General features: G+C 41.2%; 1 non-coding gene across 1 annotated transcript; it reads right to left on the bottom strand.

Moving 5' to 3' along the window:
- Nucleotides 1–232: 232 nt before the first annotated feature.
- Trnag-ucc (transfer RNA glycine (anticodon UCC)) lies at nucleotides 233–305 on the bottom strand. Its single transcript has one exon. It is a non-coding gene; the product is annotated as a tRNA-Gly (tRNA).
- Nucleotides 306–23,143: the final 22,838 nt, after the last annotated feature.

Here is a 23,143-nt window from a genome sequence, read left to right as displayed (position 1 = left end):
CTAGCCATTGGGCTATCGGAGCTCTGTCGGTCGGAGTCTTAAGCATAAAAAAAACAAAAAATGCACCTCGGTTATAACTGATTTAAGCACTTCGAAGTCTACGGGTAGAATAATTAAACTGACATAGAATTTTCTTCCCTACGCAAATAATCCATGTTCGCAAAAGGAAGGAATTTAAAAAGAAGAAAAATAATTTTCAGTTTCGAGGAATCAAAAACACATCGACGATTTTCGTTCCGACTGGGACTCGAACCCAGGCCCACTGGCTCGGAAAGCGAGCGCTCTAGCCATTGGGCTATCGGAGCTCTGTCGGTCGGAGTCTTAAGCATAATAAAAACAAAAAATGCACCTCGGTTATAACTGATTTAAGCACTTCGAAGTCTACGGGTAGAATAATTAAACTGACATAGAATTTCCTTCCCTACGCAAATAATCCATGTTCGCAAAAGGAAGGAATTTAAAAAGAAAAAAAAAATTTTCAGTTTCGAGGAATCAAAAACACATCGACGATTTTCGTTCCGACTGGGACTCGAACCCAGGTCCACTGGCTCGGAAGCCGAGCGCTCTAGCCATTGGGCTATCGGAGCTCTGTCGGTCGGAGTCTTAAGCATAATAAAAACAAAAAATGCACCTCGGTTATAACTGATTTAAGCACTTCGAAGTCTACGGGTAGAATAATTAAACTGACATAGAATTTCCTTCCCTACGCAAATAATCCATGTTCGCAAAAGGAAGGAATTTAAAAAGAAAAAAAATAATTTTCAGTTTCGAGGAATCAAAAACACATCGACGATTTTCGTTCCGACTGGGACTCGAACCCAGGTCCACTGGCTCGGAAGCCGAGCGCTCTAGCCATTGGGCTATCGGAGCTCTGTCGGTCGGAGTCTTAAGCATAAAAAAAACAAATAATGCACCTCGGTTATAACTGATTCAAGCACTTCGAAGTCTACGGGTAGAATAATTAAACTGACATAGAATTTTCTTCCCTACGCAAATAATCCATGTTCGCAAAAGGAAGGAATTTAAAAAGAAGAAACATAATTTTCAGTTTCGAGGAATCAAAAACACATCGACGAATTTCGTTCCGACTGGGACTCGAACCCAGGCCCACTGGCTCGGAAAGCGAGCGCTCTAGCCATTGGGGTATCGGAGCTCTGTCGGTCGGAGTCTTAAGCATAAAAAAAACAAAAAATGCACCTCGGTTATAACTGATTTAAGCACTTCGAAGTCTACGGGTAGAATAATTAAACTGACATAGAATTTCCTTCCCTACGCAAATAATCCATGTTCGCAAAAGGAAGGAATTTAAAAAGAAAAAAAAAATTTTTCAGTTTCGAGGAATCAAAAACACATCGACGATTTTCGTTCCGACTGGGACTCGAACCCAGGTCCACTGGCTCGGAAGCCGAGCGCTCTAGCCATTGGGCTATCGGAGCTCTGTCGGTCGGAGTCTTAAGCATAATAAAAACAAAAAATGCACCTCGGTTATAACTGATTTAAGCACTTCGAAGTCTACGGGTAGAATAATTAAACTGACATAGAATTTCCTTCCCTACGCAAATAATCCATGTTCGCAAAAGGAAGGAATTTAAAAAGAAAAAAAAAAATTTTCAGTTTCGAGGAATCAAAAACACATCGACGATTTTCGTTCCGACTGGGACTCGAACCCAGGTCCACTGGCTCGGAAGCCGAGCGCTCTAGCCATTGGGCTATCGGAGCTCTGTCGGTCGGAGTCTTAAGCATAATAAAAACAAAAAATGCACCTCGGTTATAACTGATTTAAGCACTTCGAAGTCTACGGGTAGAATAATTAAACTGACATAGAATTTCCTTCCCTACGCAAATAATCCATGTTCGCAAAAGGAAGGAATTTAAAAAGAAAAAAAATAATTTTCAGTTTCGAGGAATCAAAAACACATCGACGATTTTCGTTCCGACTGGGACTCGAACCCAAGTCCACTGGCTCGGAAGCCGAGCGCTCTAGCCATTGGGCTATCGGAGCTCTGTCGGTCGGAGTCTTAAGCATAATAAAAACAAAAAATGCACCTCGGTTATAACTGATTTAAGCACTTCGAAGTCTACGGGTAGAATAATTAAACTGACATAGAATTTCCTTCCCTACGCAAATAATCCATGTTCGCAAAAGGAAGGAATTTAAAAAGAAAAAAAATAATTTTCAGTTTCGAGGAATCAAAAACACATCGACGATTTTCGTTCCGACTGGGACTCGAACCCAGGTCCACTGGCTCGGAAGCCGAGCGCTCTAGCCATTGGGCTATCGGAGCTCTGTCGGTCGGAGTCTTAAGCATAATAAAAACAAAAAATGCACCTCGGTTATAACTGATTTAAGCACTTCGAAGTCTACGGGTAGAATAATTAAACTGACATAGAATTTCCTTCCCTACGCAAATAATCCATGTTCGCAAAAGGAAGGAATTTAAAAAGAAAAAAAATAATTTTCAGTTTCGAGGAATCAAAAACACATCGACGATTTTCGTTCCGACTGGGACTCGAACCCAAGTCCACTGGCTCGGAAGCCGAGCGCTCTAGCCATTGGGCTATCGGAGCTCTGTCGGTCGGAGTCTTAAGCATAATAAAAACAAAAAATGCACCTCGGTTATAACTGATTTAAGCACTTCGAAGTCTACGGGTAGAATAATTAAACTGACATAGAATTTCCTTCCCTACGCAAATAATCCATGTTCGCAAAAGGAAGGAATTTAAAAAGAAAAAAAAAATAATTTTCAGTTTCGAGGAATCAAAAACACATCGACGATTTTCGTTCCGACTGGGACTCGAACCCAGGTCCACTGGCTCGGAAGCCGAGCGCTCTAGCCATTGGGCTATCGGAGCTCTGTCGGTCGGAGTCTTAAGCATAAAAAAAACAAAAAATGCACCTCGGTTATAACTGATTTAAGCACTTCGAAGTCTACGGGTAGAATAATTAAACTGACATAGAATTTTCTTCCCTACGCAAATAATCCATGTTCGCAAAAGGAAGGAATTTAAAAAGAAGAAACATGATTTTCAGTTTCGAGGAATCAAAAACACATCGACGATTTTCGTTCCGACTGGGACTCGAACCCAGGTCCACTGGCTCGGAAGCCGAGCGCTCTAGCCATTGGGCTATCGGAGCTCTGTCGGTCGGAGTCTTAAGCATAATAAAAACAAAAAATGCACCTCGGTTATAACTGATTTAAGCACTTCGAAGTCTACGGGTAGAATAATTAAACTGACATAGAATTTCCTTCCCTACGCAAATAATCCATGTTCGCAAAAGGAAGGAATTTAAAAAGAAAAAAAATAATTTTCAGTTTCGAGGAATCAAAAACACATCGACGATTTTCGTTCCGACTGGGACTCGAACCCAGGTCCACTGGCTCGGAAGCCGAGCGCTCTAGCCATTGGGCTATCGGAGCTCTGTCGGTCGGAGTCTTAAGCATAAAAAAAACAAAAAATGCACCTCGGTTATAACTGATTTAAGCACTTCGAAGTCTACGGGTAGAATAATTAAACTGACATAGAATTTTCTTCCCTACGCAAATAATCCATGTTCGCAAAAGGAAGGAATTTAAAAAGAAGAAACATGATTTTCAGTTTCGAGGAATCAAAAACACATCGACGAATTTCGTTCCGACTGGGACTCGAACCCAGGCCCACTGGCTCGGAAAGCGAGCGCTCTAGCCATTGGGGTATCGGAGCTCTGTCGGTCGGAGTCTTAAGCATAAAAAAAACAAAAAATGCACCTCGGTTATAACTGATTTAAGCACTTCGAAGTCTACGGGTAGAATAATTAAACTGACATAGAATTATCTTCCCTACGCAAATAATCCATGTTCGCAAAAGGAAGGAATTTAAAAAGAAAAAAAAAATTTTCAGTTTCGAGGAATCAAAAACACATCGACGATTTTCGTTCCGACTGGGACTCGAACCCAGGTCCACTGGCTCGGAAGCCGAGCGCTCTAGCCATTGGGCTATCGGAGCTCTGTCGGTCGGAGTCTTAAGCATAATAAAAACAAAAAATGCACCTCGGTTATAACTGATTTAAGCACTTCGAAGTCTACGGGTAGAATAATTAAACTGACATAGAATTTCCTTCCCTACGCAAATAATCCATGTTCGCAAAAGGAAGGAATTTAAAAAGAAAAAAAAAATTTTTCAGTTTCGAGGAATCAAAAACACATCGACGATTTTCGTTCCGACTGGGACTCGAACCCAGGTCCACTGGCTCGGAAGCCGAGCGCTCTAGCCATTGGGCTATCGGAGCTCTGTCGGTCGGAGTCTTAAGCATAATAAAAACAAAAAATGCACCTCGGTTATAACTGATTTAAGCACTTCGAAGTCTACGGGTAGAATAATTAAACTGACATAGAATTTCCTTCCCTACGCAAATAATCCATGTTCGCAAAAGGAAGGAATTTAAAAAGAAAAAAAATAATTTTCAGTTTCGAGGAATCAAAAACACATCGACGATTTTCGTTCCGACTGGGACTCGAACCCAGGTCCACTGGCTCGGAAGCCGAGCGCTCTAGCCATTGGGCTATCGGAGCTCTGTCGGTCGGAGTCTTAAGCATAAAAAAAACAAATAATGCACCTCGGTTATAACTGATTTAAGCACTTCGAAGTCTACGGGTAGAATAATTAAACTGACATAGAATTTTCTTCCCTACGCAAATAATCCATGTTCGCAAAAGGAAGGAATTTAAAAAGAAGAAACATAATTTTCAGTTTCGAGGAATCAAAAACACATCGACGAATTTCGTTCCGACTGGGACTCGAACCCAGGCCCACTGGCTCGGAAAGCGAGCGCTCTAGCCATTGGGGTATCGGAGCTCTGTCGGTCGGAGTCTTAAGCATAAAAAAAACAAAAAATGCACCTCGGTTATAACTGATTTAAGCACTTCGAAGTCTACGGGTAGAATAATTAAACTGACATAGAATTATCTTCCCTACGCAAATAATCCATGTTCGCAAAAGGAAGGAATTTAAAAAGAAAAAAAAAATTTTCAGTTTCGAGGAATCAAAAACACATCGACGATTTTCGTTCCGACTGGGACTCGAACCCAGGTCCACTGGCTCGGAAGCCGAGCGCTCTAGCCATTGGGCTATCGGAGCTCTGTCGGTCGGAGTCTTAAGCATAATAAAAACAAAAAATGCACCTCGGTTATAACTGATTTAAGCACTTCGAAGTCTACGGGTAGAATAATTAAACTGACATAGAATTTCCTTCCCTACGCAAATAATCCATGTTCGCAAAAGGAAGGAATTTAAAAAGAAAAAAAAAATTTTCAGTTTCGAGGAATCAAAAACACATCGACGATTTTCGTTCCGACTGGGACTCGAACCCAGGTCCACTGGCTCGGAAGCCGAGCGCTCTAGCCATTGGGCTATCGGAGCTCTGTCGGTCGGAGTCTTAAGCATAATAAAAACAAAAAATGCACCTCGGTTATAACTGATTTAAGCACTTCGAAGTCTACGGGTAGAATAATTAAACTGACATAGAATTTCCTTCCCTACGCAAATAATCCATGTTCGCAAAAGGAAGGAATTTAAAAAGAAAAAAAATAATTTTCAGTTTCGAGGAATCAAAAACACATCGACGATTTTCGTTCCGACTGGGACTCGAACCCAGGTCCACTGGCTCGGAAGCCGAGCGCTCTAGCCATTGGGCTATCGGAGCTCTGTCGGTCGGAGTCTTAAGCATAATAAAAACAAAAAATGCACCTCGGTTATAACTGATTTAAGCACTTCGAAGTCTACGGGTAGAATAATTAAACTGACATAGAATTTCCTTCCCTACGCAAATAATCCATGTTCGCAAAAGGAAGGAATTTAAAAAGAAGAAACATAATTTTCAGTTTCGAGGAATCAAAAACACATCGACGAATTTCGTTCCGACTGGGACTCGAACCCAGGCCCACTGGCTCGGAAAGCGAGCGCTCTAGCCATTGGGGTATCGGAGCTCTGTCGGTCGGAGTCTTAAGCATAAAAAAAACAAAAAATGCACCTCGGTTATAACTGATTTAAGCACTTCGAAGTCTACGGGTAGAATAATTAAACTGACATAGAATTATCTTCCCTACGCAAATAATCCATGTTCGCAAAAGGAAGGAATTTAAAAAGAAAAAAAAAATTTTCAGTTTCGAGGAATCAAAAACACATCGACGATTTTCGTTCCGACTGGGACTCGAACCCAGGTCCACTGGCTCGGAAGCCGAGCGCTCTAGCCATTGGGCTATCGGAGCTCTGTCGGTCGGAGTCTTAAGCATAATAAAAACAAAAAATGCACCTCGGTTATAACTGATTTAAGCACTTCGAAGTCTACGGGTAGAATAATTAAACTGACATAGAATTTCCTTCCCTACGCAAATAATCCATGTTCGCAAAAGGAAGGAATTTAAAAAGAAAAAAAAAATTTTCAGTTTCGAGGAATCAAAAACACATCGACGATTTTCGTTCCGACTGGGACTCGAACCCAGGTCCACTGGCTCGGAAGCCGAGCGCTCTAGCCATTGGGCTATCGGAGCTCTGTCGGTCGGAGTCTTAAGCATAATAAAAACAAAAAATGCACCTCGGTTATAACTGATTTAAGCACTTCGAAGTCTACGGGTAGAATAATTAAACTGACATAGAATTTCCTTCCCTACGCAAATAATCCATGTTCGCAAAAGGAAGGAATTTAAAAAGAAAAAAAATAATTTTCAGTTTCGAGGAATCAAAAACACATCGACGATTTTCGTTCCGACTGGGACTCGAACCCAGGTCCACTGGCTCGGAAGCCGAGCGCTCTAGCCATTGGGCTATCGGAGCTCTGTCGGTCGGAGTCTTAAGCATAAAAAAAACAAAAAATGCACCTCGGTTATAACTGATTTAAGCACTTCGAAGTCTACGGGTAGAATAATTAAACTGACATAGAATTTTCTTCCCTACGCAAATAATCCATGTTCGCAAAAGGAAGGAATTTAAAAAGAAGAAACATAATTTTCAGTTTCGAGGAATCAAAAACACATCGACGAATTTCGTTCCGACTGGGACTCGAACCCAGGCCCACTGGCTCGGAAAGCGAGCGCTCTAGCCATTGGGGTATCGGAGCTCTGTCGGTCGGAGTCTTAAGCATAAAAAAAACAAAAAATGCACCTCGGTTATAACTGATTTAAGCACTTCGAAGTCTACGGGTAGAATAATTAAACTGACATAGAATTTCTTCCCTACGCAAATAATCCATGTTCGCAAAAGGAAGGAATTTAAAAAGAAAAAAAAAATTTTCAGTTTCGAGGAATCAAAAACACATCGACGATTTTCGTTCCGACTGGGACTCGAACCCAGGTCCACTGGCTCGGAAGCCGAGCGCTCTAGCCATTGGGCTATCGGAGCTCTGTCGGTCGGAGTCTTAAGCATAATAAAAACAAAAAATGCACCTCGGTTATAACTGATTTAAGCACTTCGAAGTCTACGGGTAGAATAATTAAACTGACATAGAATTTCCTTCCCTACGCAAATAATCCATGTTCGCAAAAGGAAGGAATTTAAAAAGAAAAAAAAAATAATTTTCAGTTTCGAGGAATCAAAAACACATCGACGATTTTCGTTCCGACTGGGACTCGAACCCAGGTCCACTGGCTCGGAAGCCGAGCGCTCTAGCCATTGGGCTATCGGAGCTCTGTCGGTCGGAGTCTTAAGCATAATAAAAACAAAAAATGCACCTCGGTTATAACTGATTTAAGCACTTCGAAGTCTACGGGTAGAATAATTAAACTGACATAGAATTTCCTTCCCTACGCAAATAATCCATGTTCGCAAAAGGAAGGAATTTAAAAAGAAAAAAAATAATTTTCAGTTTCGAGGAATCAAAAACACATCGACGATTTTCGTTCCGACTGGGACTCGAACCCAAGTCCACTGGCTCGGAAGCCGAGCGCTCTAGCCATTGGGCTATCGGAGCTCTGTCGGTCGGAGTCTTAAGCATAATAAAAACAAAAAATGCACCTCGGTTATAACTGATTTAAGCACTTCGAAGTCTACGGGTAGAATAATTAAACTGACATAGAATTTCCTTCCCTACGCAAATAATCCATGTTCGCAAAAGGAAGGAATTTAAAAAGAAAAAAATAATTTTCAGTTTCGAGGAATCAAAAACACATCGACGATTTTCGTTCCGACTGGGACTCGAACCCAAGTCCACTGGCTCGGAAGCCGAGCGCTCTAGCCATTGGGCTATCGGAGCTCTGTCGGTCGGAGTCTTAAGCATAATAAAAACAAAAAATGCACCTCGGTTATAACTGATTTAAGCACTTCGAAGTCTACGGGTAGAATAATTAAACTGACATAGAATTTCCTTCCCTACGCAAATAATCCATGTTCGCAAAAGGAAGGAATTTAAAAAGAAAAAAAATAATTTTCAGTTTCGAGGAATCAAAAACACATCGACGATTTTCGTTCCGACTGGGACTCGAACCCAAGTCCACTGGCTCGGAAGCCGAGCGCTCTAGCCATTGGGCTATCGGAGCTCTGTCGGTCGGAGTCTTAAGCATAATAAAAACAAAAAATGCACCTCGGTTATAACTGATTTAAGCACTTCGAAGTCTACGGGTAGAATAATTAAACTGACATAGAATTTCCTTCCCTACGCAAATAATCCATGTTCGCAAAAGGAAGGAATTTAAAAAGAAAAAAAATAATTTTCAGTTTCGAGGAATCAAAAACACATCGACGATTTTCGTTCCGACTGGGACTCGAACCCAAGTCCACTGGCTCGGAAGCCGAGCGCTCTAGCCATTGGGCTATCGGAGCTCTGTCGGTCGGAGTCTTAAGCATAATAAAAACAAAAAATGCACCTCGGTTATAACTGATTTAAGCACTTCGAAGTCTACGGGTAGAATAATTAAACTGACATAGAATTTCCTTCCCTACGCAAATAATCCATGTTCGCAAAAGGAAGGAATTTAAAAAGAAAAAAAATAATTTTCAGTTTCGAGGAATCAAAAACACATCGACGATTTTCGTTCCGACTGGGACTCGAACCCAGGTCCACTGGCTCGGAAGCCGAGCGCTCTAGCCATTGGGCTATCGGAGCTCTGTCGGTCGGAGTCTTAAGCATAATAAAAACAAAAAATGCACCTCGGTTATAACTGATTTAAGCACTTCGAAGTCTACGGGTAGAATAATTAAACTGACATAGAATTTCCTTCCCTACGCAAATAATCCATGTTCGCAAAAGGAAGGAATTTAAAAAGAAAAAAAAATAATTTTCAGTTTCGAGGAATCAAAAACACATCGACGATTTTCGTTCCGACTGGGACTCGAACCCAGGTCCACTGGCTCGGAAGCCGAGCGCTCTAGCCATTGGGCTATCGGAGCTCTGTCGGTCGGAGTCTTAAGCATAATAAAAACAAAAAATGCACCTCGGTTATAACTGATTTAAGCACTTCGAAGTCTACGGGTAGAATAATTAAACTGACATAGAATTTCCTTCCCTACGCAAATAATCCATGTTCGCAAAAGGAAGGAATTTAAAAAGAAAAAAAATAATTTTCAGTTTCGAGGAATCAAAAACACATCGACGATTTTCGTTCCGACTGGGACTCGAACCCAAGTCCACTGGCTCGGAAGCCGAGCGCTCTAGCCATTGGGCTATCGGAGCTCTGTCGGTCGGAGTCTTAAGCATAATAAAAACAAAAAATGCACCTCGGTTATAACTGATTTAAGCACTTCGAAGTCTACGGGTAGAATAATTAAACTGACATAGAATTTCCTTCCCTACGCAAATAATCCATGTTCGCAAAAGGAAGGAATTTAAAAAGAAAAAAAATAATTTTCAGTTTCGAGGAATCAAAAACACATCGACGATTTTCGTTCCGACTGGGACTCGAACCCAAGTCCACTGGCTCGGAAGCCGAGCGCTCTAGCCATTGGGCTATCGGAGCTCTGTCGGTCGGAGTCTTAAGCATAATAAAAACAAAAAATGCACCTCGGTTATAACTGATTTAAGCACTTCGAAGTCTACGGGTAGAATAATTAAACTGACATAGAATTTCCTTCCCTACGCAAATAATCCATGTTCGCAAAAGGAAGGAATTTAAAAAGAAAAAAAATAATTTTCAGTTTCGAGGAATCAAAAACACATCGACGATTTTCGTTCCGACTGGGACTCGAACCCAGGTCCACTGGCTCGGAAGCCGAGCGCTCTAGCCATTGGGCTATCGGAGCTCTGTCGGTCGGAGTCTTAAGCATAATAAAAACAAAAAATGCACCTCGGTTATAACTGATTTAAGCACTTCGAAGTCTACGGGTAGAATAATTAAACTGACATAGAATTTCCTTCCCTACGCAAATAATCCATGTTCGCAAAAGGAAGGAATTTAAAAAGAAAAAAAATAATTTTCAGTTTCGAGGAATCAAAAACACATCGACGATTTTCGTTCCGACTGGGACTCGAACCCAGGTCCACTGGCTCGGAAGCCGAGCGCTCTAGCCATTGGGCTATCGGAGCTCTGTCGGTCGGAGTCTTAAGCATAATAAAAACAAAAAATGCACCTCGGTTATAACTGATTTAAGCACTTCGAAGTCTACGGGTAGAATAATTAAACTGACATAGAATTTCCTTCCCTACGCAAATAATCCATGTTCGCAAAAGGAAGGAATTTAAAAAGAAAAAAAATAATTTTCAGTTTCGAGGAATCAAAAACACATCGACGATTTTCGTTCCGACTGGGACTCGAACCCAAGTCCACTGGCTCGGAAGCCGAGCGCTCTAGCCATTGGGCTATCGGAGCTCTGTCGGTCGGAGTCTTAAGCATAATAAAAACAAAAAATGCACCTCGGTTATAACTGATTTAAGCACTTCGAAGTCTACGGGTAGAATAATTAAACTGACATAGAATTTCCTTCCCTACGCAAATAATCCATGTTCGCAAAAGGAAGGAATTTAAAAAGAAAAAAAAATAATTTTCAGTTTCGAGGAATCAAAAACACATCGACGATTTTCGTTCCGACTGGGACTCGAACCCAAGTCCACTGGCTCGGAAGCCGAGCGCTCTAGCCATTGGGCTATCGGAGCTCTGTCGGTCGGAGTCTTAAGCATAATAAAAACAAAAAATGCACCTCGGTTATAACTGATTTAAGCACTTCGAAGTCTACGGGTAGAATAATTAAACTGACATAGAATTTCCTTCCCTACGCAAATAATCCATGTTCGCAAAAGGAAGGAATTTAAAAAGAAAAAAAATAATTTTCAGTTTCGAGGAATCAAAAACACATCGACGATTTTCGTTCCGACTGGGACTCGAACCCAGGTCCACTGGCTCGGAAGCCGAGCGCTCTAGCCATTGGGCTATCGGAGCTCTGTCGGTCGGAGTCTTAAGCATAATAAAAACAAAAAATGCACCTCGGTTATAACTGATTTAAGCACTTCGAAGTCTACGGGTAGAATAATTAAACTGACATAGAATTTCCTTCCCTACGCAAATAATCCATGTTCGCAAAAGGAAGGAATTTAAAAAGAAAAAAAATAATTTTCAGTTTCGAGGAATCAAAAACACATCGACGATTTTCGTTCCGACTGGGACTCGAACCCAAGTCCACTGGCTCGGAAGCCGAGCGCTCTAGCCATTGGGCTATCGGAGCTCTGTCGGTCGGAGTCTTAAGCATAATAAAAACAAAAAATGCACCTCGGTTATAACTGATTTAAGCACTTCGAAGTCTACGGGTAGAATAATTAAACTGACATAGAATTTCCTTCCCTACGCAAATAATCCATGTTCGCAAAAGGAAGGAATTTAAAAAGAAAAAAAATAATTTTCAGTTTCGAGGAATCAAAAACACATCGACGATTTTCGTTCCGACTGGGACTCGAACCCAGGTCCACTGGCTCGGAAGCCGAGCGCTCTAGCCATTGGGCTATCGGAGCTCTGTCGGTCGGAGTCTTAAGCATAATAAAAACAAAAAATGCACCTCGGTTATAACTGATTTAAGCACTTCGAAGTCTACGGGTAGAATAATTAAACTGACATAGAATTTCCTTCCCTACGCAAATAATCCATGTTCGCAAAAGGAAGGAATTTAAAAAGAAAAAAAATAATTTTCAGTTTCGAGGAATCAAAAACACATCGACGATTTTCGTTCCGACTGGGACTCGAACCCAGGTCCACTGGCTCGGAAGCCGAGCGCTCTAGCCATTGGGCTATCGGAGCTCTGTCGGTCGGAGTCTTAAGCATAATAAAAACAAAAAATGCACCTCGGTTATAACTGATTTAAGCACTTCGAAGTCTACGGGTAGAATAATTAAACTGACATAGAATTTCCTTCCCTACGCAAATAATCCATGTTCGCAAAAGGAAGGAATTTAAAAAGAAAAAAAATAATTTTCAGTTTCGAGGAATCAAAAACACATCGACGATTTTCGTTCCGACTGGGACTCGAACCCAGGTCCACTGGCTCGGAAGCCGAGCGCTCTAGCCATTGGGCTATCGGAGCTCTGTCGGTCGGAGTCTTAAGCATAATAAAAACAAAAAATGCACCTCGGTTATAACTGATTTAAGCACTTCGAAGTCTACGGGTAGAATAATTAAACTGACATAGAATTTCCTTCCCTACGCAAATAATCCATGTTCGCAAAAGGAAGGAATTTAAAAAGAAAAAAAATAATTTTCAGTTTCGAGGAATCAAAAACACATCGACGATTTTCGTTCCGACTGGGACTCGAACCCAGGTCCACTGGCTCGGAAGCCGAGCGCTCTAGCCATTGGGCTATCGGAGCTCTGTCGGTCGGAGTCTTAAGCATAATAAAAACAAAAAATGCACCTCGGTTATAACTGATTTAAGCACTTCGAAGTCTACGGGTAGAATAATTAAACTGACATAGAATTTCCTTCCCTACGCAAATAATCCATGTTCGCAAAAGGAAGGAATTTAAAAAGAAAAAAAAATAATTTTCAGTTTCGAGGAATCAAAAACACATCGACGATTTTCGTTCCGACTGGGACTCGAACCCAAGTCCACTGGCTCGGAAGCCGAGCGCTCTAGCCATTGGGCTATCGGAGCTCTGTCGGTCGGAGTCTTAAGCATAATAAAAACAAAAAATGCACCTCGGTTATAACTGATTTAAGCACTTCGAAGTCTACGGGTAGAATAATTAAACTGACATAGAATTTCCTTCCCTACGCAAATAATCCATGTTCGCAAAAGGAAGGAATTTAAAAAGAAAAAAAATAATTTTCAGTTTCGAGGAATCAAAAACACATCGACGATTTTCGTTCCGACTGGGACTCGAACCCAAGTCCACTGGCTCGGAAGCCGAGCGCTCTAGCCATTGGGCTATCGGAGCTCTGTCGGTCGGAGTCTTAAGCATAATAAAAACAAAAAATGCACCTCGGTTATAACTGATTTAAGCACTTCGAAGTCTACGGGTAGAATAATTAAACTGACATAGAATTTCCTTCCCTACGCAAATAATCCATGTTCGCAAAAGGAAGGAATTTAAAAAGAAAAAAAATAATTTTTAGTTTCGAGGAATCAAAAACACATCGACGATTTTCGTTCCGACTGGGACTCGAACCCAAATCCACTGGCTCGGAAGCCGAGCGCTCTAGCCATTGGGCTATCGGAGCTCTGTCGGTCGGAGTCTTAAGCATAATAAAAACAAAAAATGCACCTCGGTTATAACTGATTTAAGCACTTTGAAGTCTACGGGTAGAATAATTAAACTGACATAGAATTTCCTTCCCTACGCAAATAATCCATGTTCGCAAAAGGAAGGAATTTAACTCTCTTTAGGTTTGACATACGAGCGGAATTTCACCTGGAAAAGGTCACCTTGGGAACATGGCTATCTGCTCGAAATGGTCAATACTTTTTATCTTGAAATTCCCTCCCCCTTTCGGAAGGAGGCCATGGAAGTTGGAATTCCGCTAAGGAGTGTGTAACAACTCACCTGCCGAAGCAACTAGCCCTGAAAATGGATGGTGCTCCAGCGTTTAGCCCATACTCGACCGCTGCAGCAGAGCTCTCTAGCGAGAGGTTTATGCGGCAGTGAGTAGGAGGGTCGCGGCGGCGAGCGCAGAAGGCCAGTCCGCGAGGACGGCTGGAGCCGCCACCGGTGCAGATCTTGGTGGTAGTAGCAAATACTCAAGTGAGATCCTTGAGGACTGAAAGTGGAGAAGGGTTCCATGTGAACAGTAGTTGAACATGGGTCAGTCGGCCCTAAGGGATCGGAGAAATCCGTTCCGAAGCGGGACGTTACTATTCGTCATGCGCGAGTCCCGCTGTCGACCGAAAGGGAATGGGGTCAATATTCCCCAACTCGGACACGGAGATCGGTCCCTCGGGATCCAGTGCGGTGACGCAAACGAGCTCGGAGATGTCGGCGGAGGACCCGGGGAAGAGTTGTCTTTTCTTTGTAAGGGTTCGTGTCCCTGGAATTGGTTCATCCGGAGAGAGGGACGCTGTTCCCGTAAAAGCACCGCGATTCTTGCGGTGTCCGGTGCCCCTCTGCCGACCCTTGAAAATCCGAGGGAGGAAGTGTGATTTTCGACCCCTTCAGTCAGTCTCAGTCAGTCAGTCAGTCTGTCAGTCGGTCAGTCCAGACCAGTCAGTCAGTCAAGCAGTCAGTCATTCAGTCTCAGTCAGACGGTCAGTCAGTCCAATCAGTCAGTCACTCAGTCAGTTAGGCAGTCAGTCAGTCAGTCTCAGTCAGTCAGTTAGTCATTCAGCCAGTCAGTCAAGCAGTCAGTCATTTAGTCTCAGTCAGTCAGTCAGTCAGTCCAGTCCAGTCTCAGTCAGTCAGGCAGTCAGTCAGTCAGTCTCGGTCAGTCAGTCAGTCTCGGTCAATCAGTGAGTCAGTCAGTCAATCAGTATCAGTCAGTCACTCAGTATCAGTTAGTCATTCAGTCAGTCTGTCAGTCAGGCAGTCTCAGTCAGGCAGTAAGGCTCCGACCGACAGAACTCCGATAGTTAATGGCTAGACCGTTGGTCTTCCAAGCGAATGGCCTGGGTTCGAGTCCCAGCAGGAACGAATATCTTCAATGTATATATTTCTTTTCCAATTTGAAAATTCTCTTTTTTTTTCAATTTTTTTCTTTTTCAAATATTGATTATTTATGTAGGGAAGAAAATTCTGAGTCAGTTTAATTTTTCGAAACGCGAAAAAGTGTTTAGATAAATAATTACCAAGGTGCATTTTTTGATTTTATTATATTTAAAACTCCGACCGTTAGAGCTCTGCTAGACTAATGGCTAGAGTGGTGGGTTTCCAAGCGAGTGGCCCTGGGTTCGAGTCCCATCCTGCGCGAAAATCTTCAATTTATATTTTTAGTTTCTAATTTGAAAATTCTTCTTCTTTTTTTTTTAATTTTTGTCTTTTGCGAATATTGATTATTTATGTAGGGAGAAAAATTCTGAGTCAGTTTAATAATTTGACCTGTAGATTTCAAAGTGTTTGAATCAATAATTAAAAAGGTGCATTTTTTTTTTATTATATTTAAGACTTCTATCGACAGAGCTCCGATAGCCTAATGGCTAGACCGTTGGGTTCCAAGCGCATGGTACTGGGTTCGAGTCCCGGCCGGGACGAAAATCTTCAATGTATATATTTCTCTTCTAATTTGAAGATTCTTTTTTTTTCAATTTCTTTCTTTTGCAAATATGGATTATTTATGTACGGAAGAAAATTCTGAGTCAGTTTAATCATTCGACCTTTAAATTTCAAAGATTTTAGATCAATAATTACTAAGGTGCATTTTTTGTTTTTATTATAATTAAGACACCGACCAACAGAGATCCGATAGTATATTGGCGAGAGCGTTGGGCTTCCATGCGTGTCGCCCTGGGTTCAAATCCCAGCCGGAAAGGAAATCTTAAATGCAAATATTTTTTTCTAATTTTATAATTCTTTTTTTTTTTTTCCCTTTTGCGAAGTCAGTCAGTCAGTCTGACAGTCAATCAGTCAAGCACTCAGTCATTCAGTCTCAGTCAGTCAGTCCAGTCAGTCAGTCACTCAGTCAGTCAGTTAGTCCTTCAGCCAGTCAGTCAAGCAGTCAGTCATTTAGTCTCAGTCAGTCAGTCATTCAGTCAGTCAGTCAGTCAGGCAGTCAGTCAGTCAGTCGGTCAGTCCTGTGCAGTCAGTTAGTCACTAAAGCAGTCAGTCAGTCTCAGTCAGTCAGTCAGTCAGTCAGTCCAGTCCAGTCTCAGTCAGTCAGTCAGTCAGTCAGTCTCGGTCAGTCAGTCAGTCAGTCAGTCAGTCAGGCAGGCAGTCAGTCAGTCGGTCAGCCTTATTCAGTCAGTCTGTCAGTCAGTCAGTCAGTCAGCCTTATTCAGTCAGTCTGTCAGTCATCCTTATTCAGTCAGTCTGTCAGTCAGTCAGTCGGTCAGTCCTGTCCAGTCAGTTAGTCAGTCAAGCAGTCAGTCAGGTAGTCAAGCAGTCAGTCAGTCAGTCAGTCAGTCAGTCAGTCCAGTCTCAGTCAGTCAGGCAGTTAGTCAGTCAGTCTCGGTCAGTCAGTGAGTCAGTCAGTCAGTCTCGGTCAGTCAGTGAGTCAGTCAGTCAGTCCAGTCAGTCAGTATCAGTCAGTCAGTGAGTCAGTCTGTCAGTCAGGCAGTCTCAGTCAGGCAGTAAGACTCCGCTGGACAGAACTCCGATAGCCTAATGGCTAGACCGCTGGTCTTCCAAGCGAGTGGCCTGGGTTCGAGTACCAGCCGGAGCGAATATCTTCAATGTATATATTTCTTTTCTAATTTGAAAATTCTTTTTTTTTCAATTTCTTTCCTTTGCAAATATTGATTATTTATGTAGGGAAGAAAATTCTGAGTCAGTTTAATTTTTCGGCACGAAGATTTTAAAGTGTTTAAATAAACAATTACCAAGGTGCATTTTTTGTTTTTATTATATTTAAAACTCCCACCGACAGAGCTCCCATAGACTAATGGCTAGAGTGTTAGGCTTCCAAGCGAGTGGCCCTGGGTTCGAGTCCCAGCCTGAAAAAAAATCTTCAATGTATGCTTTTAGTTTCTAATTTGAAAATTCTTCTTCTTTTTTTTTTAATTTTTCTCTTTTGCGAATATTGATTATTTATGTAGGGAGAAAAATTCTGAGTCAGTTTAATTATTCGACCTGTAAATTTCAAAGTGTTTGAATCAATAATTACCAAGGTGCATTTTTTGTTTTTATTATATTTAAGACTTAAATCGACAGAGCTCCGATAGCCTAATGGCTAGACCGTTGGGTTCCAAGCGCGTGGTACTGGGTTTGAGTCCCGGCCGGAACGAAAATCTTCAATGTATATATTTCTTTTCTAATTTGAAAATTCTTTTTTTTTTCATTTTCTTTCTTTTGCAAATATCGATTATTTATGTACGGAAGAAAATTCTGAGTCAGTTTAATCATTCGACCTTTAGATTTCAAAGATTTTAGATCAATAATTACCAAGGTGCATTTTTTGTTTTTATTATAATTAAGACACCGGCCATCCGAGATCCGATAGTCCGGTGGCGAGAGCGTTGGGCTTCCATGCGTTTGGCCCTGGGTTCGAATCCCAGCCGGAAAGAAAATCTTAAATGCATGTATTTTTTTCTAATTTGATAATTTTTTTTTATTTTTCCTTTTTGCGAAGTCAGTCAGTCAGTCCGACAGTCAATCAGTCAGTCTCTGTCAGCCAGTCAGTCTGTCAGTCGGTCAGTCCAGTCCAGTCTGTCAGTCAAGCAGTCAGTCTGTCATTCACTTAAGCAGTCAATCAGTCAGTTAGTCATTTAGTCACTCAGTCAGTTGGGCAGTCAGTCATTCAGTCTCAGTCAGTCAGTCAGTCAGTCCAGTCAGTCAGTCACTCAGTCAGTCAGGCAGTCAGTCAGTCAGTCTCAGTCAGTCAGTTAGTCATTCAGTCACTCAGGCAAGCAATTTAGTCACTTTGTCTCCGTCAGCTAGTCATTCAATCAGTCACTCAGTCAGGCAGTCAGTCACTCAGCCTCATTCAGTCATTCTGTCAGTCAGTCAGTCAGTTAGTCATTCAGTCAGTTAGTCATTCAGTCAGTCAGTCTCAGTCAGACAGTCAGTCTGTCAGTCGGTCAGTCCAGACCAGTCAGTCAGTCAAGCAGTCAGTCATTCAGTCTCAGTCAGACGGTCAGTCAGTCCAATCAGTCAGTCACTCAGTCAGTTAGGCAGTCAGTCAGTCAGTCTCAGTCAGTCAGTTAGTCATTCAGCCAGTCAGTCAAGCAGTCTGTCATTTAGTCTCAGTCAGTCAGTCAGTCAGTCCAGTCCAGTCTCAGTCAGTCAGGCAGTCAGTCAGTCAGTCTCGGTCAGTCAGTCAGTCTCGGTCAATCAGTGAGTCAGTCAGTCAATCAGTATCAGTCAGTCAGTCAGTATCAGTTAGTCATTCAGTCAATCTGTCAGTCAGGCAGTCTCAGTCAGGCAGTAAGGCTCCGACCAACAGAACTCCGATAGCTAATGGCTAGACCGTTGGTCTTCCAAGCGAATGGCCTGGGTTCGAGTCCCAGCAGGAACGAATATCTTCAATGTATATATTTCTTTTCCAATTTGAAAATTCTCTTTTTTTTTCAATTTTTTTCTTTTTCAAATATTGATTATTTATGTAGGGAAGAAAATTCTGAGTCAGTTTAATTTTTCGAAACGCGAAAAAGTGTTTAGATAAATAATTACCAAGGTGCATTTTTTGATTTTATTATATTTAAAACTCCGACCGTTAGAGCTCTGCTAGACTAATGGCTAGAGTGGTGGGTTTCCAAGCGAGTGGCCCTGGGTTCGAGTCCCATCCTGCGCGAAAATCTTCAATTTATATTTTTAGTTTCTAATTTGAAAATTCTTCTTCTTTTTTTTTTAATTTTTGTCTTTTGCGAATATTGATTATTTATGTAGGGAGAAAAATTCTGAGTCAGTTTAATAATTTGACCTGTAGATTTCAAAGTGTTTGAATCAATAATTAAAAAGGTGCATTTTTTTTTATTATATTTAAGACTTCTATCGACAGAGCTCCGATAGCCTAATGGCTAGACCGTTGGGTTCCAAGCGCATGGTACTGGGTTCGAGTCCCGGCCGGGACGAAAATCTTCAATGTATATATTTCTCTTCTAATTTGAAGATTCTTTTTTTTTCAATTTCTTTCTTTTGCAAATATGGATTATTTATGTACGGAAGAAAATTCTGAGTCAGTTTAATCATTCGACCTTTAAATTTCAAAGATTTTAGATCAATAATTACTAAGGTGCATTTTTTGTTTTTATTATAATTAAGACACCGACCAACAGAGATCCGATAGTATATTGGCGAGAGCGTTGGGCTTCCATTCGTGTCGCCCTGGGTTCAAATCCCAGCCGGAAAGGAAATCTTAAATGCAAATATTTTTTTCTAATTTTATAATTCTTTTTTTTTTTTCCCCTTTTGCGAAGTCAGTCAGTCAGTCTGACAGTCAATCAGTCAAGCACTCAGTCATTCAGTCTCAGTCAGTCAGTCCAGTCAGTCAGTCACTCAGTCAGTCAGTTAGTCCTTCAGCCAGTCAGTCAAGCAGTCAGTCATTTAGTCTCAGTCAGTCAGTCATTCAGTCAGTCAGTCAGTCAGGCAGTCAGTCAGTCAGTCAGTCGGTCAGTCCTGTGCAGTCAGTTAGTCACTAAAGCAGTCAGTCAGTCTCAGTCAGTCAGTCAGTCAGTCAGTCCAGTCCAGTCTCAGTCAGTCAGTCAGTCAGTCAGTCTCGGTCAGTCAGTCATTCAGTCAGTCAGTCAGGCAGGCAGTCAGTCAGTCGGTCAGCCTTATTCAGTCAGTCTGTCAGTCAGTCAGTCAGTCAGCCTTATTCAGTCAGTCTGTCAGTCAGTCAGTCAGTCAGCCTTATTCAGTCAGTCAGTCAGTCAGCCTTATTCAGTCAGTCTGTCAGTCATCCTTATTCAGTCAGTCTGTCAGTCAGTCAGTCGGTCAGTCCTGTCCAGTCAGTTAGTCAGTCAAGCAGTCAGTCAGGTAGTCAAGCAGTCAGTCAGTCAGTGTCAGTCAGTCAGTCAGTCAGTCAGTCAGTCAGTCAGTCAGTCCAGTCTCAGTCAGTCAGGCAGTTAGTCAGTCAGTCTCGGTCAGTCAGTGAGTCAGTCAGTCAGTCTCGGTCAGTCAGTGAGTCAGTCAGTCAGTCCAGTCAGTCAGTATCAGTCAGTCAGTGAGTCAGTCTGTCAGTCAGGCAGTCTCAGTCAGGCAGTAAGACTCCGCTCGACAGAACTCCGATAGCCTAATGGCTAGACCGCTGGTCTTCCAAGCGAGTGGCCTGGGTTCGAGTCCCAGCCGGAGCGAATATCTTCAATGTATATATTTCTTTTCTAATTTGAAAATTCTTTTTTTTTCAATTTCTTTCCTTTGCAAATATTGATTATTTATGTAGGGAAGAAAATTCTGAGTCAGTTTAATTTTTCGGCACGAAGATTTTAAAGTGTTTAAATAAACAATTACCAAGGTGCATTTTTCGTTTTTATTATATTTAAAACTCCCACCGACAGAGCTCCCATAGACTAATGGCTAGAGTGTTAGGCTTCCAAGCGAGTCGCCCTGGGTTCGAGTCCCAGCCTGCGCGAAAATCTTCAATTTATATTTTTAGATTCTAATTTGAAAATTCTTCTTCTTTTTTTTTTAATTTTTCTCTTTTGCGAATATTGATTATTTATGTAGGGAGAAAAATTCTGAGTCAGTTTAATAATTTGACCTGTAGATTTCAAAGTGTTTGAATCAATAATTAAAAAGGTGCATTTTTTTTATTATATTTAAGACTTCTATCGACAGAGCTCCGATAGCCTAATGACTAGACCGTTGGGTTCCAAGCGCGTGGTACTGGGTTCGAGTCCCGGCCGGGACGAAAATCTTCAATGTATATATTTCTCTTCTAATTTGAAGATTCTTTTTTTTTCAATTTCTTTCTTTTGCAAATATGGATTATTTATGTACGGAAGAAAATTCTGAGTCAGTTTAATCATTCGACCTTTAAATTTCAAAGATTTTAGATCAATAATTACTAAGGTGCATTTTTTGTTTTTATTATAATTAAGACACCGACCAACAGAGATCCGATAGTATATTGGCGAGAGCGTTGGGCTTCCATGCGTGTCGCCCTGGGTTCAAATCCCAGCCGGAAAGGAAATCTTAAATGCAAATATTTTTTTCTAATTTTCTAATTCTTTTTTTTTTATTTTTCCCTTTTGCGAAGTCAGTCAATCAGTCAAGCACTCAGTCATTCAATCTCAGTCAGTCAGTCCAGTCAGTCAGTCACTCAGTCAGTCAGTTAGTCCTTCAGCCAGTCAGTCAAGCAGTCAGTCATTTAGTCTCAGTCAGTCAGTCATTCAGTCAGTCAGTCAGTCAGGCAGTCAGTCAGTCAGTCAGTCGGTCAGTCCTGTGCAGTCAGTTAGTCACTAAAGCAGTCAGTCAGTCTCAGTCAGTCAGTCAGTCAGTCAGTCCAGTCCAGTCTCAGTCAGTCAGTCAGTCAGTCTCGGTCAGTCAGTCAGTCAGTCAGGCAGGCAGTCAGTCAGTCGGTCAGCCTTATTCAGTCAGTCTGTCAGTCAGTCAGTCAGTCAGCCTTATTCAGTCAGTCTGTCAGTCATCCTTATTCAGTCAGTCTGTCAGTCAGTCAGTCGGTCAGTCCTGTCCAGTCAGTTAGTCAGTCAAGCAGTCAGTCAGGTAGTCAAGCAGTCAGTCAGTCAGTCAGTCAGTCAGTCAGTCCAGTCTCAGTCAGTCAGGCAGTTAGTCAGTCAGTCTCGGTCAGTCAGTGAGTCAGTCAGTCAGTCTCGGTCAGTCAGTGAGTCAGTCAGTCAGTCCAGTCAGTCAGTATCAGTCAGTCAGTGAGTCAGTCTGTCAGTCAGGCAGTCTCAGTCAGGCAGTAAGACTCCGCTGGACAGAACTCCGATAGCCTAATGGCTAGACCGCTGGTCTTCCAAGCGAGTGGCCTGGGTTCGAGTACCAGCCGGAGCGAATATCTTCAATGTATATATTTCTTTTGTAATTTGAAAATTCTTTTTTTTTCAATTTCTTTCCTTTGCAAATATTGATTATTTATGTAGGGAAGAAAATTCTGAGTCAGTTTAATTTTTCGGCACGAAGATTTTAACCCATATTTTACCACATTATGAAAAACTTAATATTTTTCATAAAAATTACTATTACAGACTAGGGAGACCTCAGGAATACACATAAAATTTTAAACATTACCAAATATGTATTTGTTTCCATTTTACAAGCTGTCCTATATATAGGACGATGGTACAATCCACTACTGTATAATTGGTTTTTCAATCAAGCATTCTGGTGCGTGTGAAATGGAAGAAAACACTCTACGCAAAGTCTTAAACAATATTTTTCATGAACTGCCACTGTTTTTCTTAATACAATGCTTCTACTTATTGTGTTTTTTTCAGTTCGAAGTTTTTACTAAAACGTTTTCAGTCTGCAGCTTCAAAAGGTTCTCCGGTATTGTTCAAGTCTTGTTTTGATGAACAGACAGTTGCTTTTCAGCAATGTTTAGAAGTACACACAAACCCATGTAAACAATAGTACCTTTTCTACAGGTTTCAATAAACATTAAGGCTTCTTCTGAAGCAAACAGCTTCGATATTTTCCAAGAAGCATCCAGTACTGCTACAAAGGCATTTCGAAAATATGGTCGGTCGTTACCATTTTGTATTACATATGGATGCATAATATTTCTATATGATTTAACACACCATTTTTACACTAGTACAAAATATTTTTTTTTTTTAGTTTCAATTTTCCATTATTCTGTGTTTTTTTTTTTTTTTTGAAACACTTTGTATCTTCAAAATTGCTGATGAGTGATACTTCTTTGACATCATTTCAACAAACAGCTGTGATCTTGTGCTTCGTGTGAAATTTCCTAGCGGATGTTTTAATCCCCTAATTTTCAAAATTTCAAGATTTTGGATGGTTCTAAGGGACATTTTCTTATTCCAATTTCCCTTACTGTTCCCGTTTCAAATAGTTGTTTGTTTCTGAGATGAACAAAAATATTATAAGACAAAAAAATGTATGTTTTGTGCCCTGCTGAAGTTTTAATAATGGACAGCAAATCATCAACAAATGTTTTATTTATTGTGTTACCTGAGTGTAATTCTTTCCATTTTTCATCTTTTTAGCTCTGTTATGACAGTAGAAACAATTTTCGGAATCAGACATCTT

This window comes from Uloborus diversus, unplaced genomic scaffold (assembly GCF_026930045.1).
Source record: "Uloborus diversus isolate 005 unplaced genomic scaffold, Udiv.v.3.1 scaffold_339, whole genome shotgun sequence".
Lineage (NCBI taxonomy): Eukaryota > Metazoa > Arthropoda > Arachnida > Araneae > Uloboridae > Uloborus > Uloborus diversus.
Note: the sequence above shows the minus strand (reverse complement) of the source record. Positions and strands in the feature narration are given on the sequence as shown.